General features: G+C 34.4%; 1 long non-coding RNA gene across 1 annotated transcript in view; it reads left to right on the top strand.

Annotated features, from left to right (window-relative positions):
• The first annotated feature begins 9,961 nt into the window (after window positions 1-9,961).
• LOC309615522 overlaps window positions 9,962-27,401 on the top strand; it is a 33,854-nt gene continuing 16,414 nt past the window's right edge. Inside the window, exon 1 of the long non-coding RNA XR_014236903.1 lies at window positions 9,962-27,325. This is a non-coding gene — a long non-coding RNA (uncharacterized lncRNA). The remainder of the gene's footprint in view (window positions 27,326-27,401) is intronic.

Consider the following 27,401-nt stretch of genomic DNA (forward strand, 5'->3'; position numbering starts at 1 on the left):
CCACCGTTTTCAGGTTTACTATCTGCCATCCTATCTGATTCATCATTCAGCTTGCTCCTGTGTTATCAGGGAACACATTATTAATCCTATTGTTCTGTTTCTCCTGGCTGACATATTTAACAGGATCAGATAAAATTTTAGTTTCTTTCATACAAGATGTAACCTCACTGTGCTCTTTGCTGGTAATGACTTCCTTGCTGTATCATTTCATTTATTAGGATTGTGCTCAGTGTTCTGGGGAGGGGCAATTTGACTTATTATCAACCAGAGTTTTGTTTGTGATCTCCTACATGCCTATGATTAAAATCCATGAGTGCTTCCCTAGGTAATTCAATATTATATTAATATTAAAGCTTAATACAGTATCATTTTATTTTCCTACTTTCCTAATTTATAGTGTTGGTGCAAGCTGTGGCTTTGTTTAGAGTGGTTATAAGTTGTTGTGACAAGGCTAGTCTTATGTTTATAATTCACTCAGTAATTTAGCTTATGGTATTGGGGAGACAACAATATTGTAGTTCACTTATTTCGTATTTACCATATTTGTTGTAGCTATACACAAATGCATGTCATGGTTCAAAAAAACATTAAGATCACACAGATGTATTTATTTATTAAATACATATTCACTGATCACTTTTCATGTAGCATGCATTGTATACAGTGCAGAAGACTTAAAGACAAAGACCAGTAGTCTCTCTCCTCAAGCAGTTTATAATGTAATGGGAAGGCAGCTCAGGTAAATGGCAATGCAGAGGTGCACTAAGATTTTCAATGAAAATAAGAAAGAGTCAATTTGGAATTGTCAATTTTGTGGTGCTTTGAGAGACATATATGTAGATGGATTCAAGCAAGATTTGCATATAGTTTTTAAGAAATCCACATCGGTGTCTGAGCCAGAAGTAAAGACCTGGAATTTATAACTCTCGCTATGATAGCTCTTTAAGGAGAGGGAATTAGATCCCTTGGTAGAATATGGGAGACACAGCATTTGACCTTGTTTCGACTTTGTTTTAATGTTATTGAAACTAATGGGTAGAGTAAAAGGATAACTTGGAACACAAAAATGTACATGGAGAACATAGAACCTTCTATTTGTAATATGCTCTGTAATGGAAATTAAAGAGAGATCTTAACAGAGAGAATACTTATTTGTTTTTCTTTTTAAGATGTTTTTCTTTGCAAGAGTTTATTTAATTGATGCTGTCAAAGGTCTGTAATAAAGAAGGAGATGAGGTTAAATGTATAAGAGATGGACAAAACTGAATTTAATGTTGAATTAACAAATGAAATGGTTTATCATATATTTATATTAATTGACTCTAGAAGTATTTATGTGTTGATTGGTCTAATAAGCAAATCATTATATAAAGTCTTTAAACAGCACACTTATTCATTAAGAGGTGTTTAATAACAAGAGCTAATATAAATCTAACTGTGTTCTCTTTATTTCCCTAAGGGAATGTAACCTAATTGAGACTAAAGGGGGCATTTTATTTAACTGTATTTTCTCCATTATTTCCATACTATCTTGAACATTAAATGTGAACAAAATTTGTTGATTGTTATGAATTTTTGGCTGACATGTAAAAATTGGACTTTTATCTACTTTTAAAAATAAGGATCAAAACAATTTTTTTTTTTTACTGTATCATGGGTGCATGAGTGTGTGTGCATATAAAAGTGTTAGAGCAGAGAAAGCACATGAATTTCTAGGAGAAGGGGAGGTGCCATTTTTTGTGCCCCACTCAAAACCCATCCATTTCTTAAGAAAGGCATATGGTCCTTAATATCATCCCAGAGGTACTGTGGTTCATAAGTATCAGCTGTGCCACATCACTTGTATATAATCAAATGGTATCTTACTAAGTATTTATATGAGCTATTGGATATAGGTCAATAATTCTCACAAGTAAGGAGACACACACAAATATCGGAATGCATATCTACTGAATTGTAGGGGAAACACAAGTGAAACAGTTGAAGAAAGCAAGAACCTGTGTTTATTTTTTTTTTAGTTAAATTTGACAAATTAGAATGCATTACTGAATTATTCAAGCAATCAATTGTTGAGTGGGTAATCCATTTCATTTAGAATTGTGTGATAAAAAAGCAATGTGATGGGTTATTGCAATTCAATGTAGGGTTTATTTTCAATATGCCAGACTAGGAACATTCCTTTGTTTTCTATACCTCCCATGATGGCATAAGAGTATAGAAATAGATAAAGGAATAAATAGGTAATAAACAAGAAGAAGTTCATAAACAAAGATTTTGGAGTATTTCTGAGAAAGAGAGAGAGAGACTAACATTGGGGTATGTATGAAACAGAAATAAGCATCAAAGTCAGGGCAAAGAATATGGTTCAATATTGCCCAATAAAAGGAAAGAGAAGTCAACTCAAGAGGAGTCCAGAGAGATTTTCTGGGCTTAGAGTCAGAAGCAGGAGAGAGTTGTAATGAAACTCATGTTAAAACTGAAAGAATCAACTCAGAGCCTGTATTAAAAAGCATTCTTCATACAGAGAATAGGGAGCCTGCATCATTCCCAGACAATCTAATGCTGATGTGAATGTCTGTAAATAAGACCTCCATATATTAGCCTTTCTGGTGTCATTAGTATATGTCCCTAAACCAACAGCATCCAAATCTCCTCATCTGAAAGTGAGTTTTGCCAGTTATTTTCCAAAAGTGATGGCTAGAAAGCTCACAGCACTTTTATTCACAGTGATGGTCTAACCTGTAAAGAATCTACTTACTCAACAGGAAAGAAAAAAATTCCATCTACACCATCCCTGGGCTTAATATATGAATTGAGGAAAATTAAATATCCTCATGCTTAAAGGCAAATCCTAAGCATGACAGATAACAACTAAACAAAAACAAAAACAAACAAAGAAACTATAGAAAACTGAACCAAGGGAAACAAAGATAATTTAGAAAAATAAAATATTCACAATAAGCTAAATTTAAATTCAATCGAGTATTCAAATATTCCAATATTTGGAGGAAATGCATTCCTTAAAAATAAGATGTCATGGAAAAATTAAGTCAAAAAAGAAACCTCAAAAACTAAAATTTGAATTTATATTTTAAAGAAAAATAAATGGGCTATAAATGATATATTCAAAAACATTCCCTCGAGACATAAAGAAAAATATTAAAAGAAAGCCTATGAAATTAAGATGGACATATACTTTTGGAAATGTACAATCTTAAGTGTCAGTTTGGGATACTTCCAATTGCACATAGTAGGAAACCTAACAAATTATATTAAAACTGTGCTTGCTCCTGTATCTGAAACATCTAGAGATGAGATTAGCAATGGAAGTTCCTTGAAAAGAGCTCAGCTTCTTTCTCTGTCATTGTCTTAGCTTTGCTCTCCTCCATGTGTGACCTTTATCCTCTGGTTAACTTCTCCGGCTGCAGCAGCAGTTCCTCATGTCACATCTACACGCCACGCTATCCATATAAGTAAGTATCTTTCCAAGTAGCTTCAGGACAACAGGAAGAAAGCTTCTTTTCCGGAAGCCCTAGTCACGGCCATCTTTATGACCCTGCATCAACATTTCAGAGAAGGGCATGGTGACAGCCCTTCTTGCCTTAGCCTGGGAGCTCAGAGTGTGTTCTGGCTGATGATTCAGTGGAAGTGAGCCTTTTTCCCACTTCAAAAACCGAGAATGTCCTGGTGCAGAGTTTGCAAAACCATGGGGGTCATCCATCTGCTGTTGGTTGAAGATATGAACAATGGGAAGGTGTGGCTGACATCTCCATCCCAGGAGGGGGCAAGACCCCTGGACCAGTATCAGGCATGAGGCAGGACAGGCAGTTGGTGTGATGCAGGAGTACAGTGTCAGGGTACCTGTAGTGTCTGTACTCACCTTGCAAGTATCCTAAGTGTCCAATGCCAGAGGGAATATGACATTAAATAGCAGATAAAAAACATGACAAGTCAGGAGAGAGACCTAAACAGAAAGGGGAACTTGTTATATTTTGGTACCTTTAATGACACTTCTCTCTTTAGTTTTTGTAAAAGAGACCCTGCATTTTTATTTTGCCATAAGCTATGAAAATTAGGTATCTGGTCCTGGGCACAGCATATATTTCTTTGCAACACATCAGCCTAAATTGTGCCATACACCCAATCCTGAATCAAACAGAACAAGAAGGAGAATTACATGTGCATTTGTAAGCAGAAATAAAGATGAGGTAAGAATAATGACCCTGCATTTCATGGTTATATGGTAGAGTTGTGATAACCTCAATAAGAGAAGATTCAGTGCCAAGCGAATTTCCACAAAAACCTATGCCATAAAAGATCTATAAAGAGAGGAGAGAAAATGAATGAGAATCAGCTATGAAAGAAATAATAGAAGAAAATTTACTTGCGATCTTAGATGACATAAAAGACCTCATTTTAAGATGAACAGAGTAAGTGAAAAAATACTCATATCTATACACATGTTTATAGAATTTTAAAACACAAAAGATAAAAAGCAAATCCTTAAACTAAAAGAAAGAGAGGAAAGAAATATTTCCTGATAATGAGAATAAAAACAGCAACTGGGAACAATGAACTTCACAGATGCTGGAATCTTGCTATCAAATGTCTGAGAAAAAGGTGTTTTGGGGCCACATCTAAATTCTGTTCTCAGCCAAACTATCAGTCAACTGTAAAGTCATAAAAGATATTTTCATACATAAAAGAGAAGGAAGATTTTCTTCTGATGAACATTGTTTATGCTCTAGCCAAGTGGTTGTGGTGTGCCATTGCAGGGGGGAGGAGGTCAATACAGAAGACATGTGGCCCAGGAGACAATGACTCTAAGTATAGAGAGTTGGACAGATACTTGCAGTAGCCTAGCGGGTGTCTCCTCCAAATCATGCAGAGACATTCAATAGGGAGATTCTAAGAAATAAGGGATCTGGATAAAACATTAAGTAGATTGAAAACTGAGAAAGAGGGTGGTGATAAAGACACAAAAATGAACAATATAATAAGAAATCAGAAACTCTAGTAAAAATATTTATGTATAAATGTTACAGTTTAAGTAGAAAGCAAAACAAAAGATGTGGTGGAGAGATAAAAATTGAAGAGGTACAATAAAATCAAAATGTTTGTTTTTGAAACTAACAATAGTAATATTTGAGTGTCTATGGAGTGGTAATAATAGTACATACAGATGAAAATACAATATTTAAATTACTTGGAAGATCATTAGCATAATTTTCTAGTAACAATGAGAAGATTATATTGCTTCATAATCTTAATCTAGGGACATAGAATTAAAAAAAATTTTGAAGGCAGAACATAAAAACTCTTAACATCCCTGAAAATGCTAAATTAAAAGTATTGTTGATAGGAACTGGGGAGATTGGAAGCAAAAATTACTCTCAGGATAAGCCTGAGATTTTGTTAACTGTTGATTGAAATAGATATAAAATTTTATGTCGATTTTAAAGTTGCAACTATGTTTTATAGGAAGGAGTAAATGCAAATTTTCTTACATTGACAAATGGAAAAATGGATTAAACATATTAAATAAACATAGACAAATTTTAAGAATTTGCCTTTGAGGAGATGGACTTGAAACCAGCAAAGAGAGTTTTGCAGAGATAATGTTATTTGTCTACCAAACATTCATTTTCATCCTGTGAGCGCAGAAAGATGATAATCAAGTCTTTATGTCTCCATTTGGAAACATGTAACTAGTTCCCATCAATGGAATGTGAACAGAGGGAAGTAGCCCTCCTACCCGTAAACAGCTCCCCATTTAATTTTTTTTTCACATTTTCTCCTATACCTATAGCAAGAGTCACTTAAAGGAGGTTCTACCACAGCAGGTCTACTAGGAACATCCACACCAGTCTTTGAAAGAGCAGCAGACAACATTTTATGTGTTAAGCTGCAGAAATTTGGGGATTTTATTTTATACCAGCTAGATATAATTGTACTGAGTAAGTCAAAATACAAGGAGACTGTTTCATGATAAACCCTTCTAAGTGCAAATGATATGCTATCATGGGTATGTATCACTCTGAGGAAAATTGTTTTTAAAATGTCAATGAAAGCAAAAGTAAAAAGCCTTTGCTCTTGCTTTACTGAAGGTTAAAACTGCATGCAATGCAATTTTCTGAATATCATTATATGCATCATGCCAGGTTTCAGAAAGCACTATATTGAAAGCCTATGATTTCAATTTCCTTGAAAATTATAAAATCTATATTTTCCTAAGAGAATGAAAACACTAACTTGAAAAGATATATGCACCACCATGTTCATCTGCAGCATTATTTATAGTGGCCAAGATACGATACAACCTGTTTCCATCAGTGGATGAATGAACAAAGCAAATATGGTATACATACACAGTGGAATATTATTCAACCATAAAATAGATGGAAACCTTGCCACTTGTGACAACATGGATGGACCCTGGGGGCATTATGCAAAGTGAAATAAGTCAGATGGAGAAACACAAATACCATATAATCTCACTTATATGTGGAATCTAAAAACAAAAACAAAAAAAACCCTCAGATACAGAGACCAAACTGGTGGTGGCCAGAGAGAGGAGTTGGTCAAAAAGTACAGACTTCCAGTTTTAAAATAAATAAGTCCTGGAAAGGTAATGTACAGCATTGGTGACGATAGTTAGTAATAGTGTATTGTATATTTGACAGTTGATAGGAGAGTAGATCTTAAAAGTCATCATCACAAGAAAAAAATTGTAACTATGTGTGGTAATGGATGTTAATTAGACTTACTGTGGTGATCATTTCTCAAAATATACAAATATCAAATCATTATGTTGTACACCTGAAACTAACATAATGTTATATATCAATTATATCTCAATACCAAAATAAAATAAAGTAAATAAAGGTATATATGTATATTTAAAGTTAACCAAAATGTTATAAAATGATTAATTAAAAAATACATGTACACACAAGTGAGGATTTTCATAAGAAATAAGATAAGGTCATGTATTTGGCAAAAAATCATTAAATAAAAGGGACTAAATAATCAGAATAGATCTCAAACAATCAGAAAGCAAAAATGAAGAACATTGTACAGGAACTCACTGAAGAATCACAAGCAAAAATATACATGGAATAATTTAAATCTGATGGACTATAGTAATACCACAAAACTGTTTTATTAATGCAGGAGACTGAAAGAAATGTTTCTTGAGTATATATTTAGAAAACCATTAGATGATTTCTAATTTGTCTGCAGTGCACTCTGGCATATTAATAAGCCTATTTATTCATGCAACATATTAGCTTCACACTACCCCCATTATAATTTAAACTTTTAAAAAATAGAGGCAGCACCCTGGACTATATGTTTACAAGTTATAAAAGAGTATATCAGTCAGATTTTCCTGCGTAATAAACTAATACAAACCTATGGCTTAAAGTAAAATCATTTTATTTAGCCTATAATTCTGTGGCTCAGCTGTGTGATTCTTTTAAGCCAGCTCAGCTGATCTCTGCTGGGTTCTCTCATGCCTCCATTGCCAGCTGATAAGTCACTTGGCTACTAAATGTTCCAGGATGGCCTCACTCAAATGTCCAGCATTTGGTGGCCTGATGAAATAGGGGGATATGCTGTGACAACTCATTTCTGCTCTTCATGGTTCCTTGTCACCCAGTAGGTTAGCCTGAGCTTCTTCCTGTGATATCCCATGGTAGTCTCAGGATTCCAAACGGCAGCAAGAAAGCACGTGTTCATGTGCAAATGCTTTTCAAGCCTGGGTTTGCACTTCATTTATAATGTCTCATGGCCAAAACAAGCCTCATCACCAAGTCAGAATCAAAGAGCAGAGAGAAAGACTATACCTCTTCTTGGGAGGATCCTCAATATCATAGTGCAATAGCATGGTTGCAACAAGGGGGGAAATTTGTGAACAGAAATGGCAACTTTCAAAACACTAATGTCAGAGTTTAAATATACATTGTATATGTATATGTATTTCTATTTATGCATGTATTTTGTAATACATACATGCACTATTATATACACAAAGCATATGCTGCATGCACATATTCTTCAGGGCTTTATTTATTTAGTTTTTAGCAGTAATTTATAATACTATAGAGTCTTCTCTTTTAGATTGCCTTCATGGACGTTCACTCAGTGCCTAGAAGTCTTACCATAGTCAGGCTTGGAGAAATCATGTTGAATTCTCTATTTCAGGAAAGCCTGAGAAGCTGTGGAGCTAGGTTTTTAGCATGAGACAGAGAAAGAAAAGTTAAAAATGAATTGCAAAGGTATTTTTTAGATTTTGCTTGGCAAGCTCTGGCTAGATCTGGAATTTCAGTTTATTCTAGGGTAATAAACATGTAGGCATTCCTTTACTGATATAGGATTACAGGTACTTTCCCGTGGCACCATGTTTTCCTCTGTACCACCACTACTTTCATAACAAAATGAATTTGATTTTCCATAGTACAACACTTCAGTACTTTTGTACTACTGAGAAATTGTTAAAGAAAAATGTAATAAGTAGTTTAGAATTTTAAAGTAGCCCCAAGAGTCTCTTTCTTCCTGTTATAATACTATGACATCCACATCTTGTAATATGCCTATATGACTTATATGGAGTAAAAAGTATCCTTGTTCTCCTAAATATCTTTGCATAATTATATTTAAATGCCTTAGACTTTCTGTGTAGATCCGATAGTTCAAACGTGTGGGTACTCTTGAAGGAAGGTCTGTTAAGCTGGGGAACTTGGACAAAAGACTACACCAGTTATTAGTTTACATAATTCCAGCACTTTCAGTGGTATTAATTTGTTTGACTTAAAAGCAAGAGATATTTGCTTAAAATATTTCTGAAAGGCAAAAGCAATCATTAAATTAAATATATCCCATGTTTCTTTTTTTAAAACATCTTTATCGGACTATAATTGCTTTACAATGGTGTGTTAGTTTCTGCTGTATAACAAAGTGAATCAGCGATATGTATACATTTATCCCCATATCCCCTCCCTCTTGTGTCTCCCTCCCACCCTCCCTATCCCACCCCTCTAGGTGGTCACAAAGCACCAAGCTGATCTCCCTGTGCTATGTGGCTGCTTCCCACTAGCTATCTATTTTACATTTGGTAGTGTATATATACATGCCACTCTCTCATTTCATCCCAGTTTACCCTTCCCATTCCCCGTGTCCTCAAGTGCATTCTCTATGTCTACATCTTTATTCCTGTCCTAACCCTAGGTTTTTCAGAAGCTTTTTCTTTTTTTTTTTTTTAGATTCCATATATATGTGTTAGCATACGGTGTTTGTTTTTCTCTTTCTGACTTACTTCACTCTGCATGACAGACTCTATGTCCATCCACCTCACGACAAATAACTCAATTTCATTTCCTTTTATGGCTGAGTAATATTCAATTGTATATATGTGCCACATCTTCTTTATCCATTCATCTGTCGATGGACACTTAGGTTGCTTCCATGTCCTGGCTACTGTAAATAGAGCTGCAATGAACATTGTGGTACATGACCCTTTTTGAATTATGGTTTTCTCAGGGTATATGCCAGTACTGGGATTGCTGGGTTGTATGGTAGTTCTATTTTTAGTTTTTTAAGGAACCTCCATACTGTTCTACATAGAGACTGTATCAATTTACATTCCCACCAACAGTTCAAGAGGGTTCCCTTTTCTCCACACACTCTCCAGCATTTATTGTTTGTTGATTTTTTGATGCTGGCCATTCTGACCAGTGTGAGGTGATACCTCACTGTAGTTTTGATTTGCATTTCTCTAATGATTAGTGATGTTGAGCATCCTTTCATCTGTTGGTTGGCCACCTATATATCTTCTTTGGAGAAATGGCTATTTGGGTCTTCTGCCCATTTTTGGATTGGGTTGTTTGGTTTTTTTGATATTGAGCTGCGTGAGCTGTTTGCATATTTTGGAGATAATCCTTTGTCAGCTGCTTCATTTGCAAATATTTTCTTCCATTCTGAGGGTTGTCTTTTCATCTTGTTTATGGTTTCTTTTGCTGTGCAAAAGCTTTTAAGTTTCATTAGGTCCCATTTGTTTATTTTTGTTTTTATTTCCATTTCTCTAGGAGCTGGGTCAGAAAGGATCTTGCTGTGATTTATGCCATAGAGTATTCTGCCTATGTTTTCCGCTAAGAGTTTTATAGTGTCTGGCCTTCCATTTTGGTCTTTAATCCATTCTGAGTTTATTTTTGTGTATGGTGTTAGGGAGTGCTCTAATTTCATTCTTTTACATGTAGCTGTGCAGTTTTCCCAGCACCACTTATTGAAGAGGTTGTCTTTTCTCCATTGTATATTCTTCCCTCCTTTATCAAAGATAAGGTGACAACATGTGTGTGGGTTTATCTCTGGGTTTCTATCCTATTCCATTGATCTATACTTCTGTTTTTGTGCCAGTACTGTACTGTCCTGATTACTGTAGCTTTGTAGCATAGTCTGAAGTCAGGTAGCCTGATTCCTCCAGCTCAGTTTTTCTTTCTCACATTGCTTTGGCTGTTTGGGGTGTTTCCATACAAATTGTAAAATTTTTTGTTCTAGTTCTGTGAAAAATGCCAGTGGTAGTTTGATAGGGATTGCATTGAATCTGTAGATTGTTTTGGGTGGTATAGTCATTTTCACAGGATTAATTCTTCCAATCCAAGAACATGGTATATCTCTCCATCTGTTTGTACTGTCTTTAATTTCTTTCATCAGTGTCTTATAGGTTTCTGCATACAGGTCTTTTGTCTCCTTAGGTAGGTTTATTCCTAGGTATTTTATTCTTTTTGTTGCTCTTCTCTATATGTTTGATAGAATTCGCCTGTGAAGCCATCTGGTCCTGGGCTTTTGTTTGTTGGAAGATTACTAACCACAATTTCAATTTCAGTGCTTGGGATTGGTCTGTTTATATTTTCTATTTCTGCCTGGTTCAGTCTAAGAAGGTTGTACATTTCTAAGAATTTGTCCATTTCTTCCACGTTGTCCATTTTATTGGCATACAGTTGCTTGTAGTAATCTCTTATGATCCTTTGTATTTCTGCAGTGTCAGTTGTTACTTCTTTTTCATTTCTAACTCTATTGATTTGAGTCTTCTCCCTTTTTTTCTTGATGAGTCTGGCTAATGGTTTATCAATTTTGTTTATCTTTTCAAAGAACCAGCTTTTAGTTTTATTGTTCTTTGCTATGTTTCCTTCATTTCTTTTTCATTTATTTCTGATATGATCTTTATGATTTCTTTCCTTCTGCTAACTTTGGAGGGTTTTTTGTTCTTCTTTCTCTCATTGCTTTAGGTGTAAGGTTAGGTTGTTTATTTGAGATGTTTCTTTTTTCTTGAGGTAAGATTGTATTGCTATAAACTTCCCTCTTAGAACTGCTTTTGCTGCATCCCATAGGTTTTGGGTTGTCGTGTTTTCATTGTCATTTGTTTCTAGGTATTTTTTGATTTCCTCTTTGATTTTCAGTGATCTCTTGGTTATTTAGTAGTGTATTGCTTAGTCTCCATGTGTCTGTATTTTTTACATATTTTTTCCTGTAATTGATATCTAGTCTCATAGCATTGTGGTCAGAAAAGATACTTGATACAACTTCAATTTTCTTAAGTTTACTATGGCTTGATTTGTGACCCAAGATAGGATCTATCCTGGAGAATGTTCCATGAGCACTTGAAAAGAAAATGTATTCTGTTGTTTTGGATGGAATGTCCTATAAATATCAATTAAGTTCATCTTGTTTAATGTATCATTTAAAGCTTGTGTTTCCCTATTTATTTTCATTTTGGATGGTCTGTCCATTGGTGAAAGTGGGGTGTTAAAGTCCCCTACTATGACTCTGTTTCTGTCAGTTTCCCCTTTTATGGCTGTTAACATTTACCTTATATATTGAGGTGCTCCTATGTTGGGTGCATAAATATTTACAATTGTTATATCTTCTTCTTGGACTGATCCCTTGATCATTATGTAATGTCCTTCTTTGTCTCTGGTAATAGTCTTTATTTTAAAGCCTATTTTGTCTGATATGAGAATTGCTACTCCAGCTTTCTTTTGAATTCCATTTGCATGGAATATCTTTTTCCATCCCCTCACTTTCAGTCTGTATGTGTCCCTAGGTCTGAAGTAGGTCTCTTGTAGACAGCATATATATGGGTCTTGTTTTTGTATCCATTCAGCCAGTCTATATCTTTTGGTTGGAGCATTTAATCCATTTACATTTAAGGTAGTTATCTATATGTATGTTCCTATTCCCATTTTCTCAATAGTTTTGGGTTTGTTTTTGTAGGTCTTTTCCTTCTCTTGTGTTTCCTGCCTAGAGAATTTCCCTTAGCATTTGTTGTTAAGCTGGTTAGGTGGTGCTGAATTCTCTTAGGTTTTGTTGTCTGTAAAGGTTTTAATTTCTCCATCAAATCTGAATGAGATCCTTGCTGGGTAGAGTAATCTTGGTTGTAGGTTTTTCCCTTTCATCACTTTAAATATGTCCTGCCACTCCCTTCTGGCTTGTAGAGTTTCTGCTGAAATATCAGCTGTTAACCTTATGGGGATTGCCTTGTATGTCATTTGTTGTTTTTCCCTTGCTGCTTTTAATATTTTTTCTTGGTATTTAATTTTTAATAGTGTGATTAATATGTGTCTTGGCGAGTTTCTCCTTGGATTTATCCTGTATGGGACTCTCTACGCTTCCTGCACTTGATTGACTGTTTTCTTTCCCATATTAGGGAAGTTTTCAACTATAATCTCTTCAAATATTTTCTCAGTCCCTTTCTTTTTCTCTTCTTCTTCTGGGACCCCTATAATTTGAATGTTGGTGCGTTTAATGTTGTCCCAGAGGTCTCTAAGACTGTCCTCAGTTCTTTTCATTCTTTTTTCTTTATTCTGCTCTGCAGTAGTTATTTCCAGTATTTTATCTTCCAGGTCACTTATCCATTCTTGTGCCTCAGTTATTCTGCTATTGATTCCTTCTAGAGAATTTTTAATTTCATTTATTGTTTTGTTCATCATTGTTTGTTTGCTCTTTAGTTCTTCTACGTCCTTGTTAAATGTTTCTTGTATTTTCTCCATTCTATTTCCAAGATTTTGGATCATCTTTACAATCATTACTCTGAATTCTTTTTCAGGTAGACTGCCTATTTCCTCTTCATTGGTTTGGTCTGGTGGTTTTTTACCTTGCTCCTTCATCTGCTGTGTGTTTCTCTGTCTTCTCATTTTGCTTAACTTACTGTGTTTGGTATCTCCTTTTGGCAGTCTGCAGGTTCGTAGTTCCCCTTGATTTTGGTGTCTGCCCCCAGTGGCTAAGGTTGGTTCAGTGGGTTGTTTAGGCTTCCTGGTGGAGGGGACTGGTGCCTGTTTTCTGGTGGATTTGGCTGGATCTTGTCTTTCTGGTGCGCAGGACTATTTCTGGTGGTGTGTTTTGGGGTGTCTGTGACCTTATTATTATTTTAGGCAGCCTCTCTGCTAATGGGTGGGGTTGTGTTCCTGTCTTGCTAGCTGTTTGACATAGGGTGTCCAGCACTGTAGCTTACTGGTCATTGAGTGGAGCTGGGTCTTAGCGTTAAGATGGAGATCTCTGGGAGAGCTTTCGCCATTTGATATTACATGGACCCGGGAGGTCTCTGGTGGACCAATGCCCTAACTTGGCTCTCCCTCCTCAGAGGCACAGGTCTGACACCTGGCCGGAGCACCAAGACCCTGTCAGCCACAAGGCTGATTAACTAAAGTTCAGGATTCTCTTCAAATTGGCACAGACATATAAATGTGATTTGATTTGAGCATCCTTGAATCCCTAGCCGTTGAAGCACAAGCTTTTCAAGTCTGCTAGTGTCAGAATATCTCCTGCAGAGGCAGGTGGCTGTGGCTTTCCGTGGGGACAAGGACACTGGCAGCAGAAGTTCTGGGAAGTATTCCTTGTCGTGAGCCCTCCCAGAGTCCCATATCCCATGTTTTTGGTAAGCATGAAACATAGACATGAAACATAGCAGCTTTATTCAAAAAAAAAAATTTTTTTTTTTTTTGAAACTTACAAGCAAACAAGATGTCCTTCAGCAGATGAGCAGATAAACAAACTGTGGTGCATCCAGACAATGCAATATTATTCAGGGATAAAAAGAAATGAACTATCAAGCCAGGAAAACACGTAGAGGAAACTTAGATACATACTGCTAAGTGAAAGTAGCTAATCTAAAAAGGCTAAATACTTATATGATTTCAAGCATATGCCATTGTAGAAAGGGAAAAAGACAATAAAAAGATCAGTGGTTTCCAGTAGGTTGGTGATGAGGGAAGAAGGCCTGATATGTGGAACACAGGGCCTTTGGGGCAATAATATTATTCTCTGTAATACTGTAATGGTGGATATATGTCATTATGCATTTTTCAAAACCCATAGAGTAAACAAAGAGTGATCCTAATATAACTATAAATTTTAGTTAGTCATATTGTTTCAATATTGGCTCATGAAGTGTAACAAACCTACCACACTGAAGCAAGATGTTAATGATAAGGGAAACTGTGTGTGTGTGTGTGTGTGTGTGTGTGTGTGTGTGTGTGTGTGTGTGTGTGCGTGTTGGAGAAAAAGGGTACAGTATATGAAAACTCTTTGGACTCTTTGCTCAATTTTTTATAAACCTATAACTATTCTAAAAGAGTAGCCTAAGTAAAAATGACCCAAATTTTTATATACTGTCAAATAACACACAAAGAAACGAACAAAAAAAAAATTATAGTCGGGGGTAGAGACTCATGTTATAAAGGAAATATAATGGCTCCTATTTGTCTTCAGAGTGTGCAAAGTCATATTTATTTTGAACTTCAATTAGACAAGTATCATTCCTGGTAAAAAGATGAGAACTTAATACTTCCTTCACTTTAGTGCATGATAATATTGCAGCACAGAGATGAAGTCAGCGTGTTTGATCAAAACTACTTTTATAGTAGCATTGCTAACAGCTCTTCTACCAGCACTTCTACCAGCAGAATAATAATAATAATAGGCTTACTTATGCATCAATCTCCAACTTACTATCACTTACTAATAGAATGTGATTTGCATAATGTTTCTTTTTATGTATGTGTCTAAAATTTCTCTTTTCAAAATAATGTATAATGATTGCCCAATATTTCAACTTTCCATGAAAAACAGTATGATTTTAAAAGTTAGGGAAAATTCCAAAAGAGATAGTGTTAGCTCATAGGGGATCTAAATGTTAGTGTCTTCAAACCTTTCAAACAATTGCACATACCTTAACTAGGGTTGCTTCAAAATCATAGCTGCATGTAGTAAACGTAAAGAAAAATATATATTAGAGGATTTCCCAGTTCTCTCTAAGATATATCATTTAAATGGGATTTCTGCTCTGTAAATTGAATCAAACCGTTTACAAAATAGTGCTTTCATAGTTTTATTGATGGATGTGAATGAATTCTTTATCATTGTTGCTATCATATCATAGTAGAGAAATCTAAACAGATAGATACAATTTTTGCTAAGAACAAGATCAACTTCACTTTTGGGCAGTTTCTAAATTGTGTTTGTCAGTTGTTAGTGAAATTATAGAGATAGATGATCACTGGTCTTGACCTTTCATTACTCCAAGGCCATGGTGTGAAGGAGCAGTTTGCTGCTGTAAAATTTTTTTACTTTGTTTCAATTTACAGTATCTCCAGGTCATTTCTCAAAGCTCAGAATGAGATAACTGTCCGGAAAGGCTTACAAAACTTCCACCCTTACATTTTAGATGTTATAACTAGCTTCTAGATTTTGGCAAATCTTCTTATTCTTATTGTACCTACTTATAACTCAAATTGTTTTAATTATACAACTATGCGGACAGATTTTGGGGTATAACTGCACCTGGTCTTTTCACCTTACACTTAATCTATTGAACTTACTTCATTATAAATGGATTTCCTTTGTATGCAATATCTAAGTGTATCCTTCTTGAAAAATGTTTTAAGCTTACATTTTTAATAAGAAAAAGTATTTCCAGATGGTTTAGATCCCCAAATAATTAGCTTTCTCTTATTTTAAAAATTAGGAATTAATGCAAAAATGAGCAAGTCGTGATCCTGAAACGACTCTGGACACTCCCAAAAACACGTCTGATTTTGAGCGACAGCACAGCTGTGAAATATAACATCTGTACTGTGATATCTATTGTTGAAATAAATCCAATAGGTATGCACTGGCATCACCCAGTCATCTACAGTCACTTAGTCATCCATAGGATAGAAAAATAAACAAACCACTACTCATTTAAAGATTTTATACACGTGGGTTTACATTTTAATTTTGGGAGAAACAAATTATCACCATTCCCTCTCTCCACACCACACACACACACACACATGCACACATGCACCTTCAAAGAAATGTTATTTTGAAGAGACGTGTTCTATACCTTTTAGTGAACAATCACTTACTATGGAAATTCATGTTATCTGCAATGCCAGAATCTCCAATCTACATTACAAAGACAGACAAACCGATTATCTTGAGGTCTGAGGGTTATTGCAAAAGAACCCTATTTCTTTTAAAATATTTTCCTTTTTATAGTTGTAAAATAATAACCATTTAGTTATTACTTGGACTAAGCTATTCTCTTTCCAGGAACTTTGTATTAAAATTCAAATAACTTCACCTAGTATTCTTATTTATTTCCATATGTTTTCATTGCCAAGAGAGATTTATTATCAGATATTTTAAAAATCACCCAGAAATCAGAGATCATTGTCCTGAAAAATATAACAGAACAATTCATGAATGTAGGAAAGTGTCATGTAGATGTTGCTGCATAAGAGCCGTTGGTGAGGATGGGAGCCACCATGGCTTCCTAAAAGGCTGTTCTAGCAGATGGTCGCTACATAGGGTTGAGGTTTAATTTTTCCTATCTAAAGTTTGGTTTTTATTACTTTATTATTTTTATACTTTAATTTTTCTGTTATAGTTTTGGCCACACCTTAAGCCCTAAATGCTACTTATCTTGGGTTTCCAGCATCATAGCAAGTGGAAAAAATGAGAAATTTCCTCCAAAATGATAGAAGGGAAAATGATAATTTTATTTAGATAGACTCCAAACTCGGACTGCCTGTGATCCTCTTACTCATTGTTACTTTGAGTTCTTCCTTTTTTATATACTGTGAAAAGCTAATGAGATTTCTTTTGCTCTTGCCTATGAGTACTGTAAGCTTGTACGGATGTCCATTTCAAGCAAATTCTTTGGTAATAATAATAATAATAATAATAATAATAAACAACTATTTTAAAGACATCATGTGTGTTTTGGGCTGTTTTGCCCACTAAGCTGTAGACTATTGTAAGACAAATCTATTTTGCTTTGTTATAACCTCTGTCTCTTTTTTTTCTTAAATCAGAAATGCTAACCTCACTATCTGATACATAATAAAAATTCAATTAATATTTCAAATGAATGGGAGGACTAATGAAAAGTTTCAGCCCGTGTTTGTTATCTATGGACCTACAACTAAACTATTGCAAAGACTGTTTTCTATAATATTTAATTATCAAAGCAATTCTACAGTAAGTTTCCACAGCCTAAGAAACCAAACATTTTACTTCTTCCTCTATAAAAAGCTGACTAAAGAAAACTGAGTTAGTTCAACTTATTTTCCATCATATTTAAACCATTCTACTATGTGCTAAAAAGAAATAATTGTGTTTTACTCTTCCAATTTATCCACCCAGTTTTTACTTACATGTAAGTTTTCCTTTCTATTTAGATGTTATGTTCTTATTTTTCCCATCTGTGCATAATGGAAAGCAAAACACTGTAGGCTTTTCATACTTTTGTTGTGGCTCCTATACACTAAGTATCTGTTAAAAATATTCTAAAACGTAGCAAAGGAAATGGGGACAATATGACAACAGAGAAAGTGGAAAGGTGTATTCTTTGCTTGGAAGCAATTTTTATATATATATCGCAACACTTAAAGACTATAGTTTGTGGCCATTACCCAAACTGAACCCAATGTGTAATGGCATATGCTGTGTTTACTTTTTGTATCTGGCTTCTTTTGCTCAGCATTAAATGTTCTTCCATGTTGTTGCATGTAGTAACAGTGCATTTTTTTTATTTTCTTTTTTTAAATTTTTCTTTCTGCAATAGTTATAGACTCACAAGAAGTTTCAAATAGAGTATAGTCTCCTCTACCTCATAATTTTTGAGACTGTTATAAAGATGCCTAAACCAATCAAAGTCATTATAAGACATTATCTTTATTCATGGAATTACATGCAAACATACAAAGTTAATATATTGGAAAATTAAATCCAGAAATAAAGTTTAAAAAATAACATATGGGGCTTCCCTGGTGGCTCAGTGGTTAAGAATCTGCCTGCCAATGCAGGGGACACGGGTTCGAGCCCTGGTCTGGTAAGATCCCACATGCCACGGAGAAACTAAGCCCGTGAGCCACAGCTACTGAGCCTGCGCGTCTGGAGCCTGTGCTCCGCAACAAGAGAGGCCACGACAGTGAGAGGCCCGCGCACCGCGATGAAGAGCGACCCCCGCTCGCCGCAACTGGAGAAAGCCCTCGCACAGAAACGAAGACCCAACACAGCCAAAAATAAATATAAATTAATTAATTAATTAAAGAAACGTTTAAAAAAAAAACAAAAAAATAACATATGACTAAATAGAGTTTACACTGTGACTCTAAGAATGTGTCAGTATTAGAAAACCTCTTAACATAACTCAACACAATTCCAAATTCCAAAGTTAATGGATAATAACCATATGATTGTATCAATAAATTCAGGAAAACATTTATAATACTAAACAAGTTATAATAAGGTTTTTATAAACTTGAAGTAAAAGAGAACTTAATAAATTTCAAATACATTTTATTAGCTAAAATCATTAGCAAAGATTATACTTACTAGTGAAAAATTACTGGGTTTACTATTAAAGTGATGGATTTTTGCTGTCACTGCTGTTATTTTCTGTTGTACTGGAGTTTCAGTTATCTCACTAAACATGGAAATATCACTAAAAATAAGTTACCTGTTTATGGTCAAGGCACTTTATATAATAGGAATAAAAGGAAACTTCCTTTTCTAATCAAGGCAATAAAGCCAGGAAACAAAATTCTTAGAAAATATTGCTAAATATGACTTCATAAAAATGAGAAAAATTACAGTATAATACCTTACACGAAAATAACAAGTGACTAACAGGAAAAATGTTAGTACCTTCTATGCTTAACACCTTTACAAATTCCTTGATAGTATTCAAACGTTCTTACACATCAACCAGTGGTATTGTTTTAAAATTATACATCAATAACTGTACATAAAAATATATTTATATTAGTTTCACATATACAACATGGTATTAAATTCTGTCACAATCAAATAAATGTAAATTAAAATAACAATGAGATGCCATTTTTAAAACGTCATTATAGCAAAGCCAAATAATGTATAACACACATTGCCGAGGGAATATGAGAAAGCCTGGACTCATATGCTATTGTTGATACTCTGAATTCCTTCTACAGGCTTTTTTAGGGGTTGGGGGTGAGGAAAATGGCCAATCTTTGGCAATTTTAAAAATACATATATGCTATAAGTCACGAATTACATCTCTAGGAATTTATCTTATACTTGTATTGACAAGGAATGGCAAATAATAAACAGTAGTATGCTATTTTTAGTATTATCTGTTATTGCAAATATATTTATGTTAGCAAAAGACTGCAGACAACAATTGTTCACATTAAATATGCTGTACATCATCATAATCCAATGCATTAGAAACAGAGTAAAACCAGTGAGAAAAATAAAAATAATTATATGTAATTCACTTATTTTTTAACAATTCCTAAAAATCCTGTCAACATTGAATCCTCCCCTCTCCCAATTCATTAGTTCACCTGTATTCATCTAGTGGTAGATTATTAAACAATAACCAACCAGTTCTTCATTAGAGAGAAGCTAAACTTAGTTACCATGTCTTTGATGGTAAAAAGACAATACTGAAAATGGCCATAGGTCTTCAAACCCTCAGTTATGTTCAGTAGAATATAGCTGTGTAAATTTGTTCCCTCACATTTACCACAATTATATGATTATATTGTATGCCAGTGATGAAAAAATACAGAATCAATTGCCTAAGCAAACATAGAATAAGCTCTGTCAAATGGATGAGGTGAAAATTAATATAAATTTCATTTAATGTATCTAGATAACTCTATTTAGAAGATTTACTTTGTAATTGCACTGTATTGTTTATTCTTGTGAAAGATTCAAATTATAAAACATGTGGCTTGTTAACGTGGCTTGAAAGCGTGTAAGCTGAAATGTGTATTAATAACATATTAAACTTTAAAAAAGTTTTAATTGAAGGGGAAAAGTGTTATATGAGCTTACCTATTTAGGATGAATATAAGATATTCTAAGATATTAAAGGAGATCCTTTCCTTTACAATGCTTATAATAATCATCATCAGCTATGACCTTTACAGAGATATATGTTCTTTTATTATTATTATTTCATGGTGGAAAATATCCAATTGTAAAAAATTTAAGGGAGTTCTTTATTTAAATCTGTAATCTTCTTTCAAAAATATCTATTGGCATATCAGTTCACTCTAACTTTCAACAATTGAAAGACTACTAAATGACAATCAAATAATTCCACGATTGTATATTCTTTCTTTATAGAAATGTTTAAAGCATCCTTCATCAAAACAAGGAACATACATGTGGTTAAGTCCATTTTTAATTGCTTTGTCTTTTTCTTTAAGAGAGATCTCTTTGGCATTACCAATAATTATCATCCTTTCCCCCGTGGGGTTTCTATTATTCTGAGACTTTGTCCTGTCCAACCGCCTTGATAATTATTTCTGCTAAATACTGTGATTATACTTCTTGATTTAAGAGTAAATTTTTTGTCACAACAGAATATCTAAATTAAAACTAAAGGAAAACATTTTCTAAATCTAAATATCTATCTATATATCTACCACAGCTGTCACAATTTATCTGTTGGATTTTTACCCTTGGAGCCCTTCAATTTTATTGTATAGGATTAAGGAGGGATTTCTGTGAACATTTATGGTCTGCAAGATTTTCACACATATTAAATAATGACCAGCAACATCCAACAGAAAGTGAAACAAAATTCATATGGAACTGCAAGACACCAAGTTAGCTAAAACAGTCCTTAAAAAGTAGAAGAAAATAAGATAACTCACACTTCCCAATTTCAAAACTTACTACAAAGAAACAGTTATAAAGAAAGTGTTTTACTGACACACAGAAAGACATATACATCAATGGAATAGAACAGAAATAACTCATATACTTATAATCTACTGATTTTTTTCACAAGTGCCAATTTAATTCAATGTTGAAAGAGTAGTCTTCTCAACAAATGATTCTTAAAAAACCAAATCGTTCAAGTGAAAAATGAACATGATCCTTGTCTCAAACCAAATACAAAAGTTAACTCAAAATGGATCAAAACTATAATACTCTTAGAAGAAAACTTAGGGCGAAATATTTATGATCTTGTATTTGGCAAAGGATTCTGACATAGGACACGAAAAAGCACAGGAAAGAAAGGACAAAATAGATAAATTATACTTTCTTAAAATTGAAACTTTTGTTCTTCAAAGGACACCATCAAGAAAGTAAAAAAACAAAACAAAACTATAGAATGGGAGAAAGTATGTATCTGATTAAGAGATTTATAAGAATATAAAAAGAATTCTTACAACTCAATAAAAAAGACCAGTAACCCAATTAAAAATTGGACAAAAGATATAAATCATTTCTCAAGAAGATATACAAATAACCAATAAGTACATAAAAAGATTCTTGACATAATTACTCATCAAGGAAGGTAAATCAAAACCACATTGAGATACTACTTCACACTCACTAGGAAAGCAAGAATGAATGAGTCATATAACAAGTGTTGGCAAAGATGTAGAGAAATCAGAACGCTCACATGTTGCTGGTGGGAGTAAACAATGGTGCAGTTGCATAGGAAAACAGTCTGGCAGTTCCTCGCATGATTAAACATAGATTTACATTATGACCCAGCAATTCTTCTCCTAAATATATACCCAAGAGAAGTTAAACTCCTGAGTATATATTCAAGAGCAATTAAAATGTGTTCACATGGAAACTATGAATATTTATAGCAGCATTATTCATAATAGTAAAAAGTAAGAAAATCCAAATGTCTAGTAATGGATGAATGGATAAACAAAATATGGCATATCCATACAACGGAATATTATATAGCCACAAAAATGGGTGAAGTATTGATACATGCTACAACATGGATAAACCTTGAAAGCATCATGCTAAGTGAAGAAAGCCAATCACAAAGGCCATATACTATATGAGTCCATTCATATAAAAGTTTAGAAAAGAGAAATCTATAGAGACAGAAAGTAGAATAGTTGTTGCTTAGGTCAGAAGCATGGAATGGGGCAGTGCGTAGTGAGGTGATAGCTAAAGGTTAAGGGTTTCTTGTGGAGGTGATGAATATGTTCCGAAATTGATGATGATGATGGCTGCACATACATATGCATTGTAGTATAAATCCTGAGAGGTGGGTTATTGTTTGTTTGGTGGTGGTGGTGGTAACTAAGCTTTGGTTGTGAAGGCATCCATATCAAAAAAGCATCCTTTTCAAAGATGGCTATCTTGAAAAAAGCAGTTGCCAGCCACCTTCCTCCCTTAGGCTTCTTTGGGAGATCTTGGTTGATTTTGATAACTGATCATTTGGGTCACTTGTTTCTTCTCTTTCTGTGCTTTCTGCTTTTGTTTTAAATCCACCAGTGTAATTTCCAGGACCTGCAAGTAATAAGCTTTTCTTCTCCCCAAACTTTCCTGATGGCTATTGCTGAAGGGTGTCTTGCAATCATAATAAGAACCATAAGGTTTGCTCCAACCGCAACACTGCTTGTCAATAGAGTGAGACAGGCACAAAACATAGATATACTAAAAAATGTTGAATTGTACATTTTATGTGGGTGAATTATGTGATAGGTAAAAGTCAGATGGACTTTATATAAGCATTGAAAGATACCCTTTCCTTCAGCAGCCAGAGAGCCAACTGTGATGGAAAATCTGACTGAGGAAAAATAGTAGAGTAGCTAAATTGCTACCATGGTTGAATTCACAGACCATGCAAGTCCCTATGCGAGAGTGGGTCCCTGATAGGGAAGGAGTGAGATAAGGGATTAGTGATAAGGAGATGCTAGTGAATGTGCTAGAGAAACTTTAATTCCCAGATTCCCCCGAAACCTCTGGACAAGCAAAAGTGGACTGCTCCCCCGTGCTAGAGAAGAGTTGCCTTCGTCTGGAAACTGTGCAGAGGTCTTTTCTGCATTAGATAACTTGCTCGACGTTGTTTACTATATCAAGAAATGGCAAGTGTCTGACATTTTTCCTATGTGTCAGCTAACATGTTAATATATCACAATATCATGAATTCTAGTAAAAAACACAAGACTCCTGTTTCAAGGAGGAAAGGTTGTATTACTCATACCATGCCAAACATGATCATATTTCCCTCTTTCCCCTTGTAAAGCAAAATCTTACACATTTTCCCACCATTACTCAAGAGGTAATATTTCAGGGGATACCCTCTCATTGATCCAAGGAACAAGTCAGCTTACATGTTTAATCTGAAAACATGCATGTGTATGTTACTGATATAAGAAGAACTAATAGACAAAGGAGCCAACAAGAATGTCCCACATTCTAATCTATGTAACTAACACCTGCCTTCATTAACTGTATTAGTTTTCATTAGACTACGCAGTAGATGAAAAGAAAAAAAATCCCAGAATAAGTGCAGTTTAAAATGATAGAGTTTCATTTACATCTAAAATAAAAGTTCATAGGAATGCAAATAAGAGCAGGCATGCAGGCTCTGCTACATTAAGTCCTCAGAGACCCAAGATCAAGTTGTATTGACCACTCCACCTTCTGCAACGTGGCCTTCACTGTCCACGACTCCGACCTCACTCCAGGAGGAAACGGAACAAAGACAAGGAATTAAGAAAAAGGAACAAAGGTCATTCCCGAGCCACTTTCTAAGGAAGGGTTCTGGAAACTGCCTCTCAATACTCCTACTTACTTTTGATTCATCAGAATATAGTTATATGCATTCATGTAGCTACAAAAGAAGATGGAGAATAGAGATCTTATTTTAGAACAACATGTGCCAAGATAAATATTACACCACGGAGGAAGATGGGGAGAAAGGACTTCAAGAACAGCTATCAGTTTCCCCTCAAATAGCCGGTTTCCTCTTTAATAGCTGGTTGGTTATTTTATCTTACCCACAGAGCACATTCAATCCCAGACCAAGCATCTCAACAAATTGTTATATTTGCCTCAAAGCCCATTGTATCGAGCTGATGCAGGGTCCCTTCAATCAAGTCTGGAAGTGGCTCCTCTTGGTCCGAGAAACTGTCATAGCCAAGAGGACTCTAAGGAGACATGACAACTAAATGTGAAGTATAGTGGGATGGTGGAACAGACAACGGACATTATATGAAAATTAAGGAGATCTGGATAAAATATAGACTTTAATAATAATGAATCGGTATTTCTTCAATATTTGTAAAAGTTGTAACATACCATTGTGAAATGTTAAAAATAGAGTAAACTGGGTACGAAGTATACTCCAACTCTCTGTACTATCTTCATGTTTATAAAGTCCATTCAAATTGTATGACAACACACATGTGGGTTAAATAAAATTCATATTACTCCTTTGATGTACTTTTTTTACTCTTACTTGTCTATCAGCTTCTATGAACTATTGCATTAGTAAAGCATTCTGAGATTACAGAGGTTAAATTGTTCTTTTCTTCATTTGTATAATTATGAGAAATATGTTGAAATACCACTATCACATTCAGTGAAGAATGTTATGGTCACATCCCAAAATTAGATAATAAACTATTTATTCTGTAGATGTGTTTTGCGTAATTTGAACTCTGGAAGGAGAATTTCAAATATTGAAATATTGGATGTGGGAATTGCAGCTTACTTTTTAAAGTTGCAATTGTTGGAATGCTTATTTCTTCACAGCCCAGGAAAATCATAGTGTGCCAGTGAATGTGATCATTTTAATTCCTCAGAATATCTTGCTCTGGCTTTTGACACCAATATTACCTATTTATGCCTATCCCATGAAATTTTATGGTTGATTCATCAGTGTTATTCAAATTGTAATAATATGTCACATGTCACACCCTTAAAATATTATAAATTTTAAAATGTAATAGTGAAAAATATGTCTCTCCATTTTCTGCTGAAGTAAAGAAATAATATGAGCCATGCCTTCTTTTCTCAAACTCACTCTTGAAGGGTTGACAGAACTCACAGGCAAGTCGACAGATCTGTCAAAATAAAATGAACGTTAGGGGAAAATTTGGGGAGCATTAGAAAGCGAATGGGTTGAGACTTATGTGGCAACAGAGAATTTAGAGGAGAAGATGAAAGCTTCTCATGGATAGGCGATATTGGAGAGAGTGGGAAAATGTATTTTAGGTAACCCTGTTAACTCTTTCTGGTAGCCACTGGAGGACACTCAGACATCAGCCAGCTGATCACCTGGCAGATTTAGCAGGTTGGCCTCTGTTGTCTTTTTGAGCCCTGGTAATGTGATGATGGTTGACGACAAGAACATGGAAGACTCTTTCCTTAACGTTCCCTTCTACCCACCAACTTACATACTCTGAGTTAGAATAGATAACATGAGAAAACCTTCTTACAGTATTTTTAATATCTGTAAAATCAGTCTAAATATTAGCTCAAGAAATCGAACCAGTCTTTGAAACCTCTCCATTATCTTATAAAGTTAAGAAGACAAATGTCTAGACCATTGGGGGAATATGTTCATTTTTCTTTTATTCCTTTGGAGATGGGTAACGGCTTTACTGGAGGGCAGTAGCCAAGAATGAATTAGAGTTGCATAATGACTATTCCATTACATTTCCTTTAATACTTCGACTTTAATTCTTCAATACTAATAGTGTTTTTTGCTGTTGAGACAAGGAACTGAATTTTGCTTGGAAAATCCTACCAGAATATTTGTCTTTGCATATAGTTCAGCTGGGCAAATTGGAAAACTGTTTGACTGGTGTGAAATAAATGTAACTGGAGGTTTGAAGAATGACTACATTGATTAATCACATCACTAAAAATAGTTATAGGAATTTACACATGTATTTTCTATATCCCAATTTTTAACATAAAGTTGATAACTGACACTATCCAATTCAAGAATTCTCACTTTTTAATGTAGATGAACTACAAATATGAGGTTGTTTGCCTCTTAAATTCTCCTTTCCACTATATACCATGCAACAATCCTACCGCTAGTGTGGATAGCTGAGGAGGAAATAAAGAAAACTGGGATATAAATTTCTGCATTTAGATTGTGATATGTCTCCAATGTTAAGCAGGACGTACCTATTTTCAGTTCTGGCTTTGACACATTTATTGGTAGTTTGACGTTGAACAGTTTATTTAACCTATCTTAATCTCAGTTACAACCTCATTTGTAAAATGCAGAGCACAAGGCCAGTTTTCAGTTGGCAGGTTCAAATGAGATGAGTATGGCAAAATAAGCCCAAAATTAGGCACATAGAACTCAATGCATTGTAAGATGATCATTAAGTGAATTTATTATAAGCAGAGTAGAAATAAAAATTAACATAAACTGATTAGTAAGTTATTGAGAAAATTAAGTATTTTTTACAAGTTAAGAACTGAGTATTATAGTTAGATTCTGTATAACTACATATTTATAGCTGTGTATAGGGAATAGACAACACTGGGGAAATTAAACAATTCATTGTAAAAACTGCAAATGGAAAATGTTTCTATTTAAATTTATTTAATCAACATGTGTAACCGAAAACATTGCCTATCACACTTTATGGCACGCTACATCTTGTGACTTCTGTGATTTTTTTAACTGAAAACTTATTAGAATCAGAATTAATTTTAGAATCTTCCATTTTTCTTTTTCTTGGCTAGTTTGAGTCATATCTATTTACTTTGGTGTATGTACTTGGGTGCATGAATGTTTATCTTGCAGTTAATAAATATTTTACTACAGCTGCTAAATTGGCACGTTATTTGTCCTACTCTCAAAAATTTTTTAGACTATTGAAACTTATAACTGAATTGTCCTTTTCTGACAATCTATCAATTTGAGAAAGAAATACTGATTATTTGCTCTTTGTGAAATTGTCCAGAACATACTGGTTAGAAACACAAGTAACACAGTATATCTATATACTTTACATGACTTTAACTTGTGCCAATAATCTGCCATATAGTTCACTGAGGAAATCCATTTATTAATTATACAGAGTTATTCATATGGTATTGGGTAGCACTTAAGTATTAAATAA

This window comes from Balaenoptera borealis, assembly GCF_965194805.1.
Source record: "Balaenoptera borealis genome assembly, chromosome: 18".
Lineage (NCBI taxonomy): Eukaryota > Metazoa > Chordata > Mammalia > Artiodactyla > Balaenopteridae > Balaenoptera > Balaenoptera borealis.